This window comes from Pongo abelii, chromosome 2 (genome assembly GCF_028885655.2).
Source record: "Pongo abelii isolate AG06213 chromosome 2, NHGRI_mPonAbe1-v2.0_pri, whole genome shotgun sequence".
Lineage (NCBI taxonomy): Eukaryota > Metazoa > Chordata > Mammalia > Primates > Hominidae > Pongo > Pongo abelii.
This window is the reverse complement of record NC_085928.1, coordinates 14,876,100-14,895,592: the sequence shown is the minus strand read 5'-3', so window position 1 is coordinate 14,895,592 and position 19,493 is coordinate 14,876,100.

The window sequence follows — 19,493 nt, the reverse complement described above, 5'->3', positions numbered from 1 at the left end:
AGTGCTCACCTGCGAGGCACAGGGCTTACTTTCTGGCCATTCCACAGCCTCAAAGTTCAGATTTTCCTGGCCTAGCTTCTGTATGAAGACTTAAAAACATGAAATATTGTCAATTATAGATTTAAAAAAATTTTTTAACGCATCATGAAATGGAATCCTCTTCACATTCCTATTTATTGACTTTGGGCTTGACCTCAGCAAATTCATCGCAGCTCTGGGCAGCTGCCCCTGCAGACAGAGCTCCCTTCCTCCACTCACCCCCACCTAATACATCACACACACACACACACACACACACACACACACACACACCCTACCCCGATTCTGGGAACTCTGTGCAGATCAAGCCAGTACTATGGCATCCGGGTTAGTTCTACTCCCAGTCACCATGCTTGGTTCTTTGGGGTTTCACTGATGTTTAGTGCAGACCTCCTCCCTCTCCCCAACTGGAGGGCTTGCCATCACCCTCCTCTGTTCCCCTGGATCCTGCATTGCAGGCTGATTTCTCTGCAGGAAGTACATGAGTTAGGGGAGAACTGATCCCCGTCTTTATTCTGGTGCCCCTTGCCCAGCAGTGAGTCCCCATCACCACCTAACTGGAGCCTTCAGAGCAAGACCCCAACTCTTCTTACCTTCCTCATGCTGCTCCCTCCCCTTCTAGAGGTGTTTGGCTTCCAGGAGCTGTTCTGCGCCAGGCACAGGAAGGTGATGCTTCCAGGTTCAGAAGTTGGTTTGCTCCACTGCAACGTAAGAAGAGGTGGAATCTCATCTGGAAAGCATCAGGCCCTCTTAGGAAGACAAAGCCTATGTTCAGGGGTTACATCACCTGCCCACATCACATGGAATAACACAGGTGCCAGCACTGCCCGCAGGAGGCTCCCAGTTTGAGAGTGAGTGCGCATTGCTGCTCAGAACCAAACTCTGTGCATTGTGCTCTTACTGTTTCCCATTCTTTTATTGTGGACTAGAAGAAGGAATCTGATATTCTTAAGCTACCTGTCAAAACCAAATTACACTTGTGGTCCCACCAAATATATGTCACCTCCAAAATCCTCTATTTTAGGCCTGTGTTATCCAATAGCCATTAGCCACATATGAGTATTGAGTACTTGAAATTTGGCTACTGCAGCTGAGTGAAGGTGTGTATGTCTATGCCTTTTTATATTGTGGTAAAATATACATAGCACACAATTTACCATTTTAATCATTTTTAAAGGTACAATTCAGTGGCACTACGTACATTTGCATTGTTGTCCAACCATCATTACGATCCATCTCTAGAACTTTTTCATCAACCCAGACTGAAACTCCTAACCATTAAAGAATAACTCTCCATTCCCCACTCCTCCTAGCCCTGGTAACCACTATTCTACTTTCTGTCTCTATGAATTCTACTATTCTAGGAACCTCATATAAGCAAAATCATATATCCTTTTGTATCTGGCATATTTCACTTAGCACACTGTTTTCAAGGTTCATTCTTGAAAGTATGTAGCATGTATTAGAATCTCATACCTTTTTTAAGGCTGAATAATATTCCATTGTATGTGCATACCATATTTTGGTTACCCATTCATCCATCAATGGACATTTGGGTCAGTTTCACCTTTTGGCTATTGTGAAGAATGCTGCTGTGAACATAGATGTATAAGTAAATACCTCTGTGACATCCCATTTTCAATTCTTTTGAAGGTGGAATTACTGGGTCATCTGGTAACTCTATTTTTAATTTTTTGAGGAATGGACAGACCATTTTCCACAGTGGCTGCACCATTCTGCGTTCCCACCAGCAAGGCACGAGGGTTCCAATTTCTCCTCATCCTCGCCAACAGTTATTTTCTGGTTTGGTTTCATTTTTAATAGTAGCCATCCTAATGGGTGTGAAGTGGCATCTCGTTGTGGTTTTGAAATGCATTTCCCTAATGATTAGTGATTTTGAGCATCTTTTTTTATTTTTATTTTTATTTTTTGAGACAGAGCCTCACTCTGTCACCCAAGCTGGAGTGCCATGGTGCCATCTTCGCTGACTGCTACCTCTGCCTCCCGGATTCAAGCAATTATCATGCCTCAGCCTTCTGAGTAGCTGGGATTATAGGCGCCTGCCACCACACCTGGCTGATTTTTGTATTTTTAGTAGAGACGGGGTTTCACCATGTTGGTCAGGCTGGTCTTGAACTCCTGACCTCAAATGATCTGCCCACCTCAGCGTCCCAAAGTGCTGGGATTACAGGTGTGAGCCACCTCACCCGGCCTTGAGCATCTTTTCATATGTTTATTTTCCATTTGTCTATCTTATTTGGAGAATAAGATATTCTCTTATTCTCTTTAAGTTGTTGCCCATTTTCACATTGGATCGTTTGGTTTTGTGTTGTTCCCTTGTAGGAGTTATTTATACATTCTGGATATTAATCCCTTATCTAACATATAATTTGCAAATATTTTATCATGTTCTGTGAGTTGTCTTTTCACTCCCTTGATAATGTCCTTTCATGCACAAAACTTTTAATTTTTATGAAGTCCACTTTATCTTTTCCTTTGTTGCCAGTCTTTGGGTGTTATATCCAAGAAATCATTGCCAAATTCAATACCCTGCAGTTTTCTTCATATGTTTTCCTCTAGAAGTTTTATAGTTTTAGCTCTGAAGTTTAAGTTTTTTATTCTTTTGGAGTTAATTTTTATGTATAGTGTAAGGTAAGGGTCCAATTTCATTGTTTTATAAAATATATATAACTTAAGATTTACCATTTTAACTATTTTTGAGTATACAATTCAGTGGCACTGATATTAGTTTTGTTGTTCGAGTCTTAACAGTAAAATAATGGGAAACAGTAAGAGCACAATGCACAGAGTTTGGTTCTGACCAGCAATGCCTAGTCACTCTCAAACTGGGAGCCTCCTCTGGGCAGGGCTGGCGCCTGTGTTATTCCGTGTGATGTGGGCAGGTCACGTAACCCCTGAGCATAGGCTTTGTCTTCCTAAGAGGGCCTGATGCTTTCCAGATGAGATTCCATATCTTCTTATGTTGTGGTGGAGCAAACCAGTTTATGAACCCAGAAGCATCACTTTCCCATGCCTGGCACAGAACAGTCCCTGGAAGCCAAACACCTCTAGACAACATACATAACACTTTATGTTATGTGTATTTTACATAACATAATGGATATCTAGGCTGGGCGCAGTGGCTCACGCCTGTAATCCCAGCACTTTGGGAGGCCGAGGTGGGTGGATCACCTAAGGTCAGGAGTTAGAGACCAGCCTGGCCAACATGGTGAAACTCTGTCTCTACTAAAAATACAAAAATTAGCCAGGCATGGTGGCGGGCACCTGTAATCCCAGCTACTTGGGAGGCTAAGGCAGGAGAATTGCTCGAACCCGGAAGGTGGAGGTTGTAGTGAGCCAAGACGGTGCCACTGCATTCCCGCCTGGGAATGACAGAGTGAGACTCCATCTCAAAAAGAAAAAAAAATGGATATCTAGTTTTCCCAGCACTATATGTTGAAAACACTGTTCTTTCCTCCCTGAATAGTCTCGTCACTCTAGTTGAAAATCATTTGATTACATATGTGAGGGTTTATTTCTGGGCTCTCTATTCTATTTAATTGGTCAGTATGTCTGCCTGTATGTCAGTACTACACTGATTACTATAACCTTATAGTAAGTTTTGAGATCAGGAAGTGTGAGTCCTCCAGCCTTGCTCTTCTTTTTTGAGATTGTTTTGGTTTTGGAGCGGTCCCTTGAAATTTCATGCAGTACCATTTATCACCTGTGTAGATTTGCATAACTACCACTGCAATCAAAATACAGAACTATTCCATCACCACAAGACATCTCATGCTACCCCTTTATATTCACACCCCTCTCCACCTCCCCTAAACCTTGGCAGCCACTAACTTGTTTTCCATCTCTATAATGTTGTCATTTGGAGAATGTTATATAAGTAGAATCATATAATATGTAACCTTCAAGATTGGCCTCTCTCACTCTACATAATGTCGTTAGCATCCGTCCAGGTTTTTACTCCTTTTTATTGCTATGTAGTATTCCATGGTTTGGATGTACCACAGTTTATTTAACCATTTACCTGTTAAGGGATGTTTTGGCAGTTTCTGGTTTTAAGCCTTACAAAGAAAGCTGCTGTGAACATTTATGTATAACCTTTGTGTGGACATAAATGTTCATCTATCTGGGATAAATCCCCAGGAGTATGATTGTGTTTAGCTTCTAAAGAAACTGCCACACTGTTTTCCAGAGTGTTTGTACCATTTGCATCTCACCAGGAATGTGTGAGATCCAGTTTCTCTTCATCCTCACCAGTATTTGCTATTGCCACTTTTTAAAAAAATTTTAGCTGTTCTAATTGGTATGTAGTAATATCTCATCACGGTCTTAATTCACATTTTCCTAATGGCTAGCAATGTTGAATATTTTTTCATGTGCTTATATGCCATCTGGGTATCATCTTCAGGGAAATGTCACTGCATGTCTGTTGCCCATTTTCTAAGTGGATTGTTTTATTACTATTGAGTTTTGAGACTTCTTTACATATTCTAAATACATTCTCAGTCAGAAATGTGGTTTGCAGATGTTTTCTCCTAGTCTGTAGCTTGTATTTTCATCTGCTTAACAGAGTCTTTCACAGAGCAAAATTTCTTAATTTTGATGAAGTCCAATATTACAATTTTTTTATGGATTATGCTTTTGATGTCACATCTAAGAATTCATCACTAAGCCCTAGATAGCAAAAATTTTCTTCTTTTTTTCTTAAGTTTTACATTTCAAGATACGATCAATTTTAAGTTAATTTTTATATAAGGTGTGAAACTTAAGTCAAGGTTCAGTTCCCAAGCCATTTGTTGAAAAGACTATCTTTCCTCCACTGTATTTCTTTTGCACTTCTGTAAAAAATCAGTTAACTGGAAGCCAGGTGCAGTGATGCACACCTGTAGTCCCAGCTACCCAGGAGGCTGAGGCAGGAGGATCACTTGAGCTCAGAAGCTCAAGGCTGTAGTGTACAATGATCACACCTGTGAATAGCCACTGCACTCCAGCCTGGGCAGCATAACAGATTGCAGCTCTAAAACAAAACAAAACAAAACAAAACAAAAGATTAAAGTTGTAAATAAAAAAATATGTTTCAGTTGGCTGTACTTACACGGGTATATTTCTGGGCTATTTTGTCCCTTTGATCTATGTGTCTATTCCTCCAGTAATACCACACTGTCTTAACTTCTCTATAAAATGCCTTGAAATCAGATAAACTGAGTTCTCCTACTACTTTTGTTTTTCAAAACTGCTTTAGCTATTCTAGTTCCTTTTGCTTTTCATACAAATTTTGGAGTAATCTTGTCCATATCAAATTTTTTCTGGGATTTTGATAGGAATTATATTAAACCTGTATATAAAAATTATCAAATGATTCAGAAAAACAAATGTACCTATGTGTATGTATGTTTGTATCTGCTATACTATGTAGATATATTTGTTTTTCTGAATTGTTTATCTACTTTGTAGATACCCACATACACACACTTAAGTACAAACACGAAGAGAAAGAAAAAAGGCAAAATGTAAATAACTGGTGAATCTGGGGAAAAGGTGTGTGCGATTTTTTATAAGTTTGAAACTACATCAAAATAAAAAATGCTTCCTAATCTCCCGCCAACTAAATATTATACATGGAAAAAAGAGCACACCGTTAATAACCCAGCGACCCATTTTAGCAGGAGGGCTGAGTCAAACTCTCTGCAGGCAGGCCTGCTTCCTGTGTGGCCAGGACCCAAGATTTCCTTGGACCTCCACAGAAGGTTGCAGACAATGTCTGGGAGTCTGGCTAAGGAGCTTACTAGATTGTGTGACCTCAGTGAGATCACAGGCCCGCCTCAGGGATCCACAGCACAAGGGGGAATGAGGTGGTGCCAGTGAGCGTGGAAGACAAAGGGCTCCAGCCGCGACTAGAGAAGGAAGGAAAGTGGCTGAGTCTCAGGCTTCAGCAGCCACCACCCCATGCAGTGTTGACCAGCAGAGGGAGGGAGGATCTGCAGGACCAAGGGTGGACCCTCTTCCCTAACTGTCACCAGGACAACATGAAAGTTTGTCCACACCTCATGGGGAAGGGAGGAGGGGAACTCTGAAACCCTGAGCATTCACCCAGAGTCATCCCAGAGTTACCTAAAAATGACTTTCAGTTTATCAGATCAGACTGAGATCATCATTTCTACTAAATCAAGGAATATAAACACACACACACACACACACACACACCCCTTTCTCTGCACAATAGGCACAGCATAAATATGCAACTCCTCTATGCCTGATAAAATGTGGTGCCCAGCCCTGAACACAAGGCTCCAGGTGAAACCTGGCCCATGCAGGGTAGAGAGGACCGTGAACTGCTCATTCCAAATCTTATATCTTGGTTAACCTAATCTAAGAATGTAGGCTCACCTTCAACAATATCCATCAAAGCTTTTTCACACTGCCCACAGAAAAGGCCAATCCTTGATAGTTCACTTTCGCCGAATATTTTTATTTGCTGGTTTTCAAGGTAACCACACGTGTTGTAAGAAGCCTGGAAAAGTGCAGAAAAGCACACAGAAGGAGGCTTAAATCACTTGTAATCCTGGTACTCATGAATAACTATTAAACGTTTTTTTCCACACATACACACACACACACACACACACACACACGAAAATCTTACCATTTTGTAACCTTTTAAAATAAGTTTTTACAAGATATTTTGAGTATTTTCCTATATCATTAGATATTCTTCCTTGACATAATTTTTAAAGACTATGCAACAGGGTTTCTCGACGCTGGCACTATGGACATTGGGGTCAGGTAATTGTTGTTGGGGGCTTTTCTGAACATTGTAGGATGTTGCAGACCTCTGACCTCTACTCACTGGATGCCTGTAGCACCTCCCCACTCTGCTGCACATAACAACCAAAATTGTCTCCAGACATTTTTGTCCCTTAGAGGGCAAAATCACTCCCAGTTGAGAACTGTTGCTGTGTAGTACTTTATCCTGGGTAAACGTGATCATTTACTTAGAAATCCATCTTATTAGATATACATATTATTTATAGTTATTCCAAGCTATGAATAATGCTGGATATACCTCTCTGGTTTTGTTATTTTACACATTTTTGAATTTTCAGAAGTGGCCTTCTGGGTCAAAGAATATGCATGTTTCTAAAGCCAGTGATAGGGCCGGGCACGGTGGCTCACGCCATAATAGCAGCACTTTGGGAGGCCGAGGCAGGTAGATCACTTGAGGTCAGGAGTTCGAGACCAGCCTGGCCAATATGGTGAAACCCCGTCTCTACTAAAAATAGAAAAATTAGCCGGACATGGTGGTGGGCGCCTGTAATCCCAGCTACTCAGGAGGCTGAGACAGGAGAATTGCTTGAACCCGGGAGGCAGAGGTTGCAGTGAGCTGAGATCGCACCATTGCACTCCAGCCTGGGCAACAAGAGCAAAACTCTGTCTCAAATAAATAAATAAAGCCTGTGATATATTGTCGATTTCCTTTAAAAAGTTACCTATTTATGTTCTTACTAAGAGTATATGAAATAACCTGTTCTTCTAAACTCTTATCAGCTCTGGAAATTATAATTTTTAAAGATCTTTGCAAATTTTATTTTTGCTATAAGACAATTATTTCAGTTAAATTTTTTCTTGAAAATTTTAGTTTGCCAGGATGTTTTCAATCCTGTCTCTGTCTCTGATAAGTTTTCTATCTTTAACTTCATGTTCCTTGCAAATTTGACAAGAATTTAAATGTTGTAAAAAAACTAGGGTTTAGCCTAGAATCCTGTAGCAGGCCAACAGAAATTTCCCATCAATCCACTAGTTAGTTCTGCATCCCTAGGTACAATCATTCAGCAAGTCCCTAACCCACTTAATTACCTCAGTCTCTAACTGATATTTTCGAACCTTTCCTAAAGGGTACAATGAAAGACAATGTCAAATATTTTGTTGAGGTCTGGATTTAGTATCTACCACATTTCTCTGGTGAACCAATCTAATAACCCTATGAAAGAATAACTCTTTACTTGTGTACAACCCTTTACAGTTTGGACGCATTTTTAAATTCATTTATTTTCATTTGGACAAATGAAAATATATGTTGCACATACTCAGCCCATCCCCCTATTTTCAGCCTCCCTTTCGGATGTAGTTGGGGCCTCCAAATCCTAAGCCTTTCCAGAGTTCTGTAGCATGAATCTGTTTCTTGGCTTTTTCACTGCCAGGTTGGGTTTCTGGTCTGCTGAGCCAGTGCCACCCAACCCTGTTCTTCCCTTAAGAGTTACATCTCCTATGAGCTAGGCACAGTGGCACACACCTATAGTCCAGCTACTTGGGAGGCTGAGGCAGGAGGATCACTTGAGCCCAGGAGTCTGAGGCTGCAGTGCACTGTGATCACACCTGTGAAGAGCCCTGCACTCCAGCCTGGGCAGCATAGCAAGAGCTCATCTCTTAAAAAAAAAAAAAAATAGTTAACATTTCCTAGTCTCCCTCACAGGCAGGACTGCCAGGAATAGGTCTGCAATTCCTGAAGATCGAAGCTGTTGCAATTTAGGGGCCCACTTTTTAAAAAATATACAAAAATAGCCCAGACAGGGTGGCTCACGCCTGTAATCCCAGCACTTTGGGAGGCTGAGGCAGGCAGATCACCTGAGGTCAGGAGTTTGAGACCAGCCTGGCCAACATGGTGAAACCCCGTCTCTACTAAAAATACAAAAATAGCCTGGTGTGGTGGGGGGCGCCTGTAATCCCAGCTACTCAGGAGGCTGAGGCAGGAGAATCGCCTGAACCCGGGAGGTGGAGGTTGCAGTGAGCCAAGATCCAGCCTGGGCGACAAAGTGAGACTCCGTCTCAAAAAAAAAAAAAAAAAAAAAAAATATATATATATATATATATATATATATATATAAACACACACACATACACACAAAATTGGGCCAGGTGCAGTGACTCTTGCCTGTAATCCCAACACTTTAGGAGGCTGAGGTAGGTGGATTGTTTGAACCTAGGAGTTCGAGACCAGCCTGTGGAACATGGCGAAACACCATCTCTACAAACAACACAGAAATTAGCTGAGTGTGGTGGTGTGCACCTCTAGTTCCAGCTACTTGGGGTGGTGTGCACCTGTAGTTCCAGCTACTTGGGAGGCTGAGATGGGAGGATCACTTGAGCCCGGGAGGTGGAGGCCACAGTGGGCCGATGGCACCACTGCACTCCAGCCTGGACAACAGAGTGAGACCCTGTCTCAGAAAAATATATAAATATATGCAAAATTTGTGACAATGGTAAATATCTATTTACTTGAAAAAGGAAATCACAAGTTAAACACTTAAAAAGCTGAAATATACCACAAATAACACAAAATCCAGAAAAACAATACAATGTTTTTATTTCTATTTATTTTTTCTTAGGGGTCTGCTCACGGAACTCTCCTCTGACCAGTCTATATAAAGAGCCAGTCTCCATTCTTCACCCTGCTTTCTTTTATTCCATAGCATTTATCCCAAGAGCATCACGTCTGTCTTATTTGTTCATGTGTTTTCTTTCTTCCCCTCTAGAATGTAAGATCTAGAGGGCAAAAACATTTTCTGTCTAGTTTGCCATTTTGCCCCCAAAACCAGAAAAGGATAAGTACTCAATGAGTGTTGAATAAATGTTGGAAATTTTCACATAGAACCCCATAGCTCACAAACTGTATGTAGAGTATGATCCAGTTTTCGTTTAAAAATATGCATAGAAAAAAAAGACCAGAAATAGATCAAAATATTTAAAGTGATTATCTTGGGATGATAAAACTAGGATTGATTTTCATTTTCTTAATCCTGTTTTTCTAGATATTCCAATTTTCATTTCAGTGATGTATTTAAAATTTTACATAAGTGAAATGCTCATGATGAAAAAGCTAGAAACAAAATGTATCTACTATGATCCTGATTTGTTTAAGACATATTTTAATTAAAAAAAGACTTGAAGGAAATGCAGCAACAAATTGAAAATGGCTACCTCTGAAAGTTGGAATAACAGATGGTTTTCATTTCTTTCTACTTGTTTATGTTTTTGCAGATTTTATAATGAGCATGAATTACTTTGATAATGCATGATAATAAAAACAACAAATGTTACTATGGAGGAAAGAATGGGAGTTGAGAAAAATGAGGTTCCATTAAATTAGAAGTAAGGCTTGATATTTATTTGGTAGTGTTCAAAGAAAGGGCAGGGAAGACAAAAAAGAGTACTAAGAAAGAGGGAATAAGGTAGGAATGGGAGGCCTTGATGAGATCAAAATAGTAATAGGGAAAGAAAGAAGGGATGAATATAATAATGTAGGTGGAGCAGTGGAGCAGAGGGAGTAAGCTGGGCTTTCCCTCATTTGGATTGAAATGACAGCCCACTCTCAGAACTTCCTAAAGCAGCCCTAGAATAATATATTAATGAGAATGTGAAGGGAGAAGTCCAAGTTGAGTAGTAAGTAAATGGATATCATTTTATAAACTTCTTTTTTTTTTTTTTTTGAGACGGGGTCTTGCAGTGTTGCCTAGGCTGGAGTGCAGTGGCACAATCTCGGCTCGCTGCGCACTCTGCCTCCTGGGTTCATGCCATTCTCCTGCCTCAGCCTCCCAAGTAGCTGGGACTACAGGCACCCACCACCACACCCGGCTAATTTTTTGTATTTTTAGTAGAGATGGGGTTTCACCGTGTTAGCCAGGATGGTCTTGAACTCCTGACCTCATTATCTGCCTGCCTCAGCCTCCCAAAGTGCTGGGATTACAGGTGTGAGCCACCTCGCCCAACCCATTTTGTAAACTTCTGATGGGCTCTTTTAAAAATCAATGAAGAAAAAATATATTCTGAAATTGCTCCAAATGCCTTCTTATCTCTAGTTTTTCAAGACAGGTTTCTGAATCAGGATATTCATGACTTAACTTAATTGTGCATTAATTCAGGTGGTAATGATTGACCGTAACTGCAAATAACAGGACACATTCTTGTGGTCTCCTGAGGACCACCTGGGTAATGGAATAATAATGACAATTAGGATATGGTGAATCCACCTTCTCACTATGAAATAGAATGCCAAATAGAAGTAGTTAGTATTCATTGAAAGCAGCATGTGAATAATCAGATAAAAGAAAAGTACTTAGTGAAGGCAAGAAACACTTAGTGAAAAGTCTTTTAACATTTATTTTTGTAGCACAATAAAATAAAAATGTGAGTTAGTTTTAAAATTCATAGCTTATCTAAAGGAACTCCCCAGGACTTATTGCCTACATATAAAGTTACTTTAAAGAGAGAAATAGAGACTGTATTGTAAAATAGAAAGAATTCAAAGTTCCTTTTTATTAGAATACACATTGATATGTGAAAGTGCTTTTAATTAGAGATAATTAAAATAATAGGCTATATTTAAAATAATTACATACTAAAAGATGTCTACAAAATGATGGGAACTTGGCTATAAAATTTTAACATGAGCAATATTAAGCATAATAATACCTTATCTACATGAATATGTTTTTTTACTAATCTATCTTTTCACCCCACTTGCCCTTATTCTGCCTATAAGGGAAAAAAACTCACCAATTTACAGACCTTTATTCAGCCAGTATAGAATAAATTTACTGGAGTTATGTCTCTATGACAAAGTTATAAACATAAATTTCCCATTGAAATAAAACTTAAAAATACCAGATCGCTTGAAATATCTATCTATACACATATCTATAGAAATAGATAACTACATATTTAATATATAACAGGTCCGTGTTCCTTACATTGATAGTTAACTTAAAAGAAAACAAAACTAGAAAGCCCTACCTAAGAAGAGATGTTTAAGTATAATCTAAGTAGTAATAAAATGAAATACAAATTAAAACAAGGATCTTTTCTTCCCCCACTCAAATTAGCAAAGCATTTTTTAAATGATAGTACCCAAAGAATCATTATCGGTCATCACCAATAGCATTTTAAAGTGGTTCAAACATTTTGTAAAGTAATCTGGCAATATACATTGAGAGGCACAAAAAAGATTATAACTTTCAATTTAGCAATTCCGGCTGTAGGAATGTATCCTAAGGAAATAATCTCAAACATGGAAACAGCTACAAGCAAAAAATAATAATCGTCTAAGCATTATTCATAATAGAAAAAAATGAGGGAGGAGAGAACCCTGAAAAAATTGGAATAGCTAATAAAAGAACATGTAAATTATGGTACATTCATTTGTTATATTCTGCAGGTGGTAAAAAATGATAGTTATGAAAAACTAGGGGAAAACATGGAAGAAATCTTATGGTGGGTTAAATTTTAACAGCAGAATGTCAATTTGAATATATTTATGATTGCAATTCTTCAAAAATATGCTTTTTAAAAATACAGAAGAAAATACATGAAAAAGATAATGATAGGGCTGTTAGGTGATGAGCGTATGGATACTTTTATTCTTTTTCTATACTTACTACATTTTTGTGATGTGATTATATTACTCTAAAAATAAAAATATTGTTAAATTTTTGGAATGGAGATTTACTGGCTTGGAGGTGTTGGTTTTTTTCCCCAGTGTTTTTCCACCTTCTTCTTCTCCTTTATTTTATTTTATTTTGTATTTTATTTTATTTCATTTTATTCATTTATTTTGAGACAGGGTCTCACTTTGCTCCCAGGCTGGATGGAGTACAGTGGTGCAATCACAGCTCACTGAAGCCTCAATCTCAGGGGCTCTAGCCATCCTCCCACTGCAGCCTCCCGAGTAGCTGAGACTACAGTAGTATGCCACCATGCCCCGCTAATTTTTGTATTTTTTTGTTGAGACAGGGTTTCGCCATGTTGCTCAGGCTGGTCTTGAGCTCCTTGGCTCAAGCATTCCTCTTGCCTCAGCCTCCCAAAGTGCTGGGAATACAGGCATGAACCACTGCACCTGGTCCTCCAGCTTCTTCCTTAATGCCACTAAATCTCTGAGGCCTTGATAAAACTAGACAGCATAAACATAAAGTCAAATGGGGGGATGGGAATTTTTAGGTAAATACAGCTGAAAATGCTTATGATGAAATATGATATTAAAAAATTGTATACAAAGCGATGTATCTAATATATTCTGATTTTCATTTGTTAAAAATATTTTTATCAAAAATAAGGTTTGACCTTAGATATGACAAAAAGGGCAAGCAAGAAAAGAGAAAAATAGATAAATGAAACTTCATCAAAATTAAAACATTTTGTGCTTCGAAAGACAAAGTGGGTGCACTTTATACCCACTAGCATGACTATAATAAAAAGATAGACAACAGGTACTGTTGACGAGGATGTGGAGAAATCAGAATCCTCATACATTGCTGGTAGGAATGTAAAATGGTGCAGTTGCTTTGGGAAACAGTTTGGAAGCTCCTTAAAAAGTTAAACATGAAGTTACCATTTGAGCCAACAATTACATTCCTAGGAGAAATGAAACATATGGCCAGAAAAACTTATACATACGTGAAAGTTCAGAGAAACATTATAAATAGTTCCAAAGTAGAAACAACCCAAATGTCTATCAACAGACCTATGGATAAACAAAATGTGACATATACATACAATGAAATATTATTCAACCGAGTGAAGTTCTGATACATGTTACAATATGGATGAACTTTCTTGTTGTATTTTTTGTTTGTTTGTTTGTTTGTTTGTTTTGAGACAGAGTCTCACTCTGTCCCCCAGGCTGGAGTGCAGTGGCACAATTAGGGCTCACTAAAGCCTTGACCTCCCAGGCTCAAATGATCCTTCCACCTCAGCCTCCTGAGTAGCTGGGACCACAGGCGTCCACCACCACGCCTGGCTGATTTTTGTATTTTTTGTAAAGACGAGGTCTTGCCATGTTGCCCAGACTGGTCTCCAACTCCTGGGCTCAAATGAGCCTCCTGCCTCAGCCTCCCAAAGTTTTGGGATTACAAGAGTAAGCCACCACACCCAGCCTCATGGATGGACTTTGAAAACAAGCTGAGCGGAAGAAGCCGGTTCCACACTTTTACACTGTTGGTGGGAGTGTAAACTAGTTCAACCATTGTGGAAGACAGTGTGACAATTCCTCAAGGATCTAGAACTAGAAATACCATTTGACCCAGCCATCCCATTACTGGGTATATACCCAAAGGATTATAAATCATGCTGCTATAAAGACACATGCACACGTATGTTTATTGTGGCACTATTCACAATAGCAAAGACTTGGAACCAACCCACATGCCCATCAATGATAGACTGGATTAAGAAAATGTGGCACATATACACCATGGAATACTATGCAGCCATAAAAAAGGATGAGATCATGTCCTTTGTAGGGACATGGATGAAGCTGGAAACCATCATTCTCAGCAAACTATCACAAGGACAGAAAACCAAACACCACATGTTCTCACTCATAGGTGGGAATTGAACAATGAGAATACTTGGACACAGAGTGGGGAACATCACACACCAGGGACTGTTGTGGGGTGGGGGGAGGGGGGAGGGATCACATTAGGAGATATACCTAATGTAAATGACGGGTTAATGGGTGCAGCACACCAACATGGCACAGGTATACATATGTAACAAACCTGCATGTTGTGCACATGTACCCTAGAACTTAAAGTATAATTTAAAATTAAAATTAAAATTAAAAATAAAGAAGCTGGTTCCAAAAGACCATATATTGTATGATTGCATTTATATGAACATCTAGAATATGCAAATCTATAGGGACAGAAAGTAGATTAGTGGTTTCCCAGAGCTGGGGAATTGCAGGGTGGGAGAATGGATATAGGGCTTCTTTCTGGATCCATGAAAATATTCTAAAATTAGACTGCAGTGATGGTTGTCCAATTGTGTGAAGGTATTAAAACTGTTGAATTCATATGCTTTAAGTGGGTAAATTATATGGTATGTGAATTATATTTCAATAAAGCAGTTTTTTTAAAAGTACAACACCTCTATTAGAATGACCGATGATTTTCATTTTCATCTGTTTTTGGGTGGTAAGCAGTGTTCATAACAGGCATTGTCTAATAAAGTGTTATCAATGATAACAGTTATGTATTATCAAAAAGCCAGTGAGGCAGAGCTGCTGAGCACAAGTAAGCTCAGGAGCCAGCAGAGATCTGGATCACAATCCTTGGCCAGGCTGCTATTAACTAGTAGTTGGGTGATCTTGAGCAAGTCACCTAACCTCTCTGGTGCCTTAGCTTCTTTCTCTGTACAGAGAACAGCATGATGATTTCTTCATACTGGGTTGTTTTGAGCATTAACGTAGAGTTTGCTTAACATGGCATATGGCAAACTCTCAATAAATGCAGGTCAGCAATAGGAGTAGGAATGGTAGAGGTATTAGTGCTAGTGGTAGTCATCATAGGGCATCCATAGTGCAAAAAAGGTTATGAACCACGACTCTCAGCCCACATCACGGTTGCAAGGCACTCTCTCTGCAGGTTGGTAGGTTGTCGTAAGTGAGGAGGTGGGAGAAGATGCCTCCCCAGTTCATACGGCTTTTGCAGAAAGTGTTGAAAGAAGCATTCTTTTGGCTTTCTGGGTATTTTGAATTCCTAATTCTGATTATTTTTTTTTTCCTCTATGCTTAGGGGAGGCCAGAGGGAGGCCTTTCTCTGAGCCCTGTGGAGGCCAGTAGGTAGAACATTTCTTTCCATTTTGCTGCTATGTATATTTGTTTCTTTCACTTTCTTTCTTCTTTTTAAAATTCACACCAAAATAAATGATTGAATTTAGATTTTTTTCCAACTTAATAAAATTACCTTGGGTTCAAAAACTATATTTGAGAGGTATAAAGTAATGGACCTCAATGGAATATGAGGTTTATCACTATCAGGTCTGTCCTATTAGGAGCCTCATATATTCTACCGTTTTACAGAGCTCTACATAATTAAGGAAAAATTAGGCTGGGTTTTTGCTCTTTTTAAACTTAGATTTGCTGTCTATAAACACATGGTCACATATTCTAGAGAAATTCCTTCACATGTACAAAAGAGGATGTGTTTGAGAATGTTCGAATCAACGTCATTGGTCATGGCAAAAATAAATTTTAATCATGCAATTAAAAACAGGTGGCAATGGAGTTGGACTGAATTAGAAACATACTTATTAACAGGAAAAAATCAACAAAAATTAAATTAAAAAGTTGAAAGATATTGGGAGTATTATCTCATATATACAAAGCTTAAAATCTACAAAACAATACTATTGTTTTGGATGCCTCTATAAGTAGTAAAAGCTAAAAGAGTTGCATGGGAATAATAAACACAAAATTCAGAATAGCAGTGATTTGGGCAGTGAAAGAATGGAGGGGAATGGAGTCAGGGAAGTGCCTTCAACCGTATTTGTAAGATTTTAGTCTGAGGGCTGGGCATAGTGATGTTCTTTATATTATTTTAATGGCTTTTCATATATTATTTCATACTTCATAAATTATTTTTTAAAGAAAAAATGTGGAGGCATGTAGTTTGTTCTACTATTCTCTCTACTTTTCTGAATTTTAACATTTTTCAAATTAATAAAATACTATATTTTAATGTAAACTCTACATGCATAACTTCCCCTTTTTGTTACCTATGTTTTAGTACTCAAGTGAATTGAAGGGAAGATAGAGTGAGGTAGTGATATTATTTCAGAAGTAGTGAACCAAGGCCTCCTCTACTGGAACCGGAACTTGAAATAAATTAGGTTTGGTTCAGTCTGGAGTATTAATTGGATTTAATTATTTATGAGCTAAGTGTCATAAGGGTCCATGATCCTTAAAAGAATTAATCACATTTCAAAGGGCATTGAAAACCATATAAATGCAATAAAGTTGCATAGTCTATTCATCAGCACATTACCTTAAAGTCCTGTGGAAGAAGCGGTCTATTTAACATTCTAAAAATTAGTCCAGACTTTTGTATCAGACTTTGTGCAATGTCATTTACTACCCATGGGAAAGAAATGATTACACACATACCATAACACAACACATATTTCATAAAGATACATGCGTATTTAACAACATATATATGAGATACATGGGTGGATGACTACCTGGAGGGTGGAGGAGATTGGCTAAAAATAAAATAAAATGCCTTCTGGCAGGTCTGGCCGGATTCCCACTGGATTAGCCCGCTTCTAGAAGGTGAGGACGGCCTGAGGCAGTGGAGGCTTGGGTCTTGCTCACTTCCTTGGCTGGCGGTGGTGGGAGAAAGCTGAAGACCTATATTGTTGCTCAGACTGCTAGGGAGGGGGAGGGGCCAGCCCACTGCACCCCAACATTGTCTCCACTTGACTAGAGCCAGGAGAGGAGGAGGAGGTAAGGGTTGTCGCTGGGCTCTTCAGTTCTTGCTACTACCGTTATTGCTGCGGTGCTATGACTAAATATACCGCTTCTGTTTCTGCTAATGACACCGCCATGTTTGAGCCCTTCCTATGTGCTGAACATGGAAAGAAGAGATTTGAAATTCTCATTTGATCTTATTCATTCTAAGGGATGCGAGTGTTGTTAAAACTATTTTACAGGTAAAGAAATTAAGATGCAGAGAAGTCAGTTACCTTACCCAAGATCTCATGACGAATTACATGGCACAGCTGATCTGAGCTTTTCTTTATGTCTCTGGTGTCATACCTTGCAGCTGTTGTCATAAAATGGGGCAGTCACGTTTTTATCAGCTGCAGAAATTCTCTCTGTCAGAGAAGAAACCAGCTCCAAACCCAGCCTCATCAGGTGATAAAAAAGTTTTTCTTTGTAATAGCCTGGACCACATAAAAATTGGTAAATGTACTTACGAACTTGTATTGATAATCAGAAAAGTTGTATATTCTGTGACCCAGCCATTCAATACTACGAGGAATATATCCTAAGGAAATCATTAGAGACAAGAGAACGCATTTGTTCACAAGGATGGACACTAGAGCATAATTATAGAGGTGAAAAAGTGAAAGCCACCCTCAAGTCCAATAATAAAGGGCTGATTAAATTATACACACAGCTTATAGACATATCCATATTTTAATAATTGCTAAGATATATTAAGTGCTTACCACGTGCCACTGATTGTTATATGTTATATATATATAACATAACTATATATGTTAACTCATTAATGTTTTAAAGAACTATATATATATAAACTCGTTTAATCTATGTGCTAGATTACAATGTGATCCTTACAAAAATATAATATAGGAATATTTATGACTTGAAAAAATGTACATGATCTATTGCTGAATGAAAAAAGCATATCACAAAACTGTTTTAAAACTATAGACAGAAGCAAAAAGGCAGTCATTAGAACTGAGGCATGAAATTACTGTTTTTATTTTCTTCTTTGTGATTTCGAGATATATCAAAATTTTATATAATAATAATCTATTACTTTTTTTATAAACTGATTTAAAAGTAAATACATAGCCAAGGTATTAGGCCATGCCTGAGGACCTCACACCCCAGCAGTATCAGGCCTCCCCCAGGAGGTGGGGCCACTGATGAACAAATAGGTGAGGAAGCCCAGCTGGTGCCATGGCCGGGGAGCCAGTGACTCCTAACGAAAGCCAGCTGTTGCCTCTCTCTACCAAGGGCCCTGCCCACAGCCCTATTTATTAGGAAGCTCTGCTGCTGTGAGGCTCTGGCACCAAGACCTGGGTCACCAAAGAGAGTTCAGTCATTCTGGACAATACTAAAAACAGAGTTACACAGGCTGATGCTCTCAGGACTGTGATCAAAGGTCTTGTAAGAATTAAAGAAAGAGGAAAGAAACACGAAAGGTGGCTCAGCAGTCAAGACAGGTTTATTTTAGAGAAAACAAACCTGAGAGGAGCTTCTGGCTGAGTTAGATCAGAGGCACACTCTCTTACAGACTAAGAGTTTTTAAGGATTCAGGGTGGGAGAGTTTATCAGAGGCTTGGACAGCTTGTGTTTTTTTGTTCTGCTTATCTGGGAGGGAGAGTTTTGTGTCTGTTTCCATACATGTTTCTGCAGCTGCAGGCGTAATCCCCGAGTCTGCTTTTAGCTTTCCTATCTTAGTGCACCTGAAGGGAAAGGAATGTGCTTATTAAGGCTCACTGTTTTACTGTGGCCCATTGTATGAGGGTGAAGTTTGGCAGTTACGCAAGAGACTTTTCCCCCACCTCCCTCTGTGTCCCAGCTGTCTTATCTGTGTTTTGCTGTCTGCTCTTTCTGGCTGCTTGTAGTTAGAAGAGAAGTGATTTCCTTGAAATGCATGAGGCTATAAAGGGAGCTGGAAGTTAAAGTGGCGGTGTTTTTCCGAGATGATGGTGCTCCTGCTCTGTCAGGTCTTATTCCTGCTTTAAGAGGCTTTCACTGTCTGTCTCTGGCTCCTGCTGACTTCTTGAACCCAGTTTCCCATGACTCTTTGCAGCCCTCCACGCTAGAAAGGCCATTTCCTCCTAACTTTCCCTGGTACCTGTGATGCATTTTCTCCTTCTCCATATTTTCCAAACTTTTCTTTCTAATC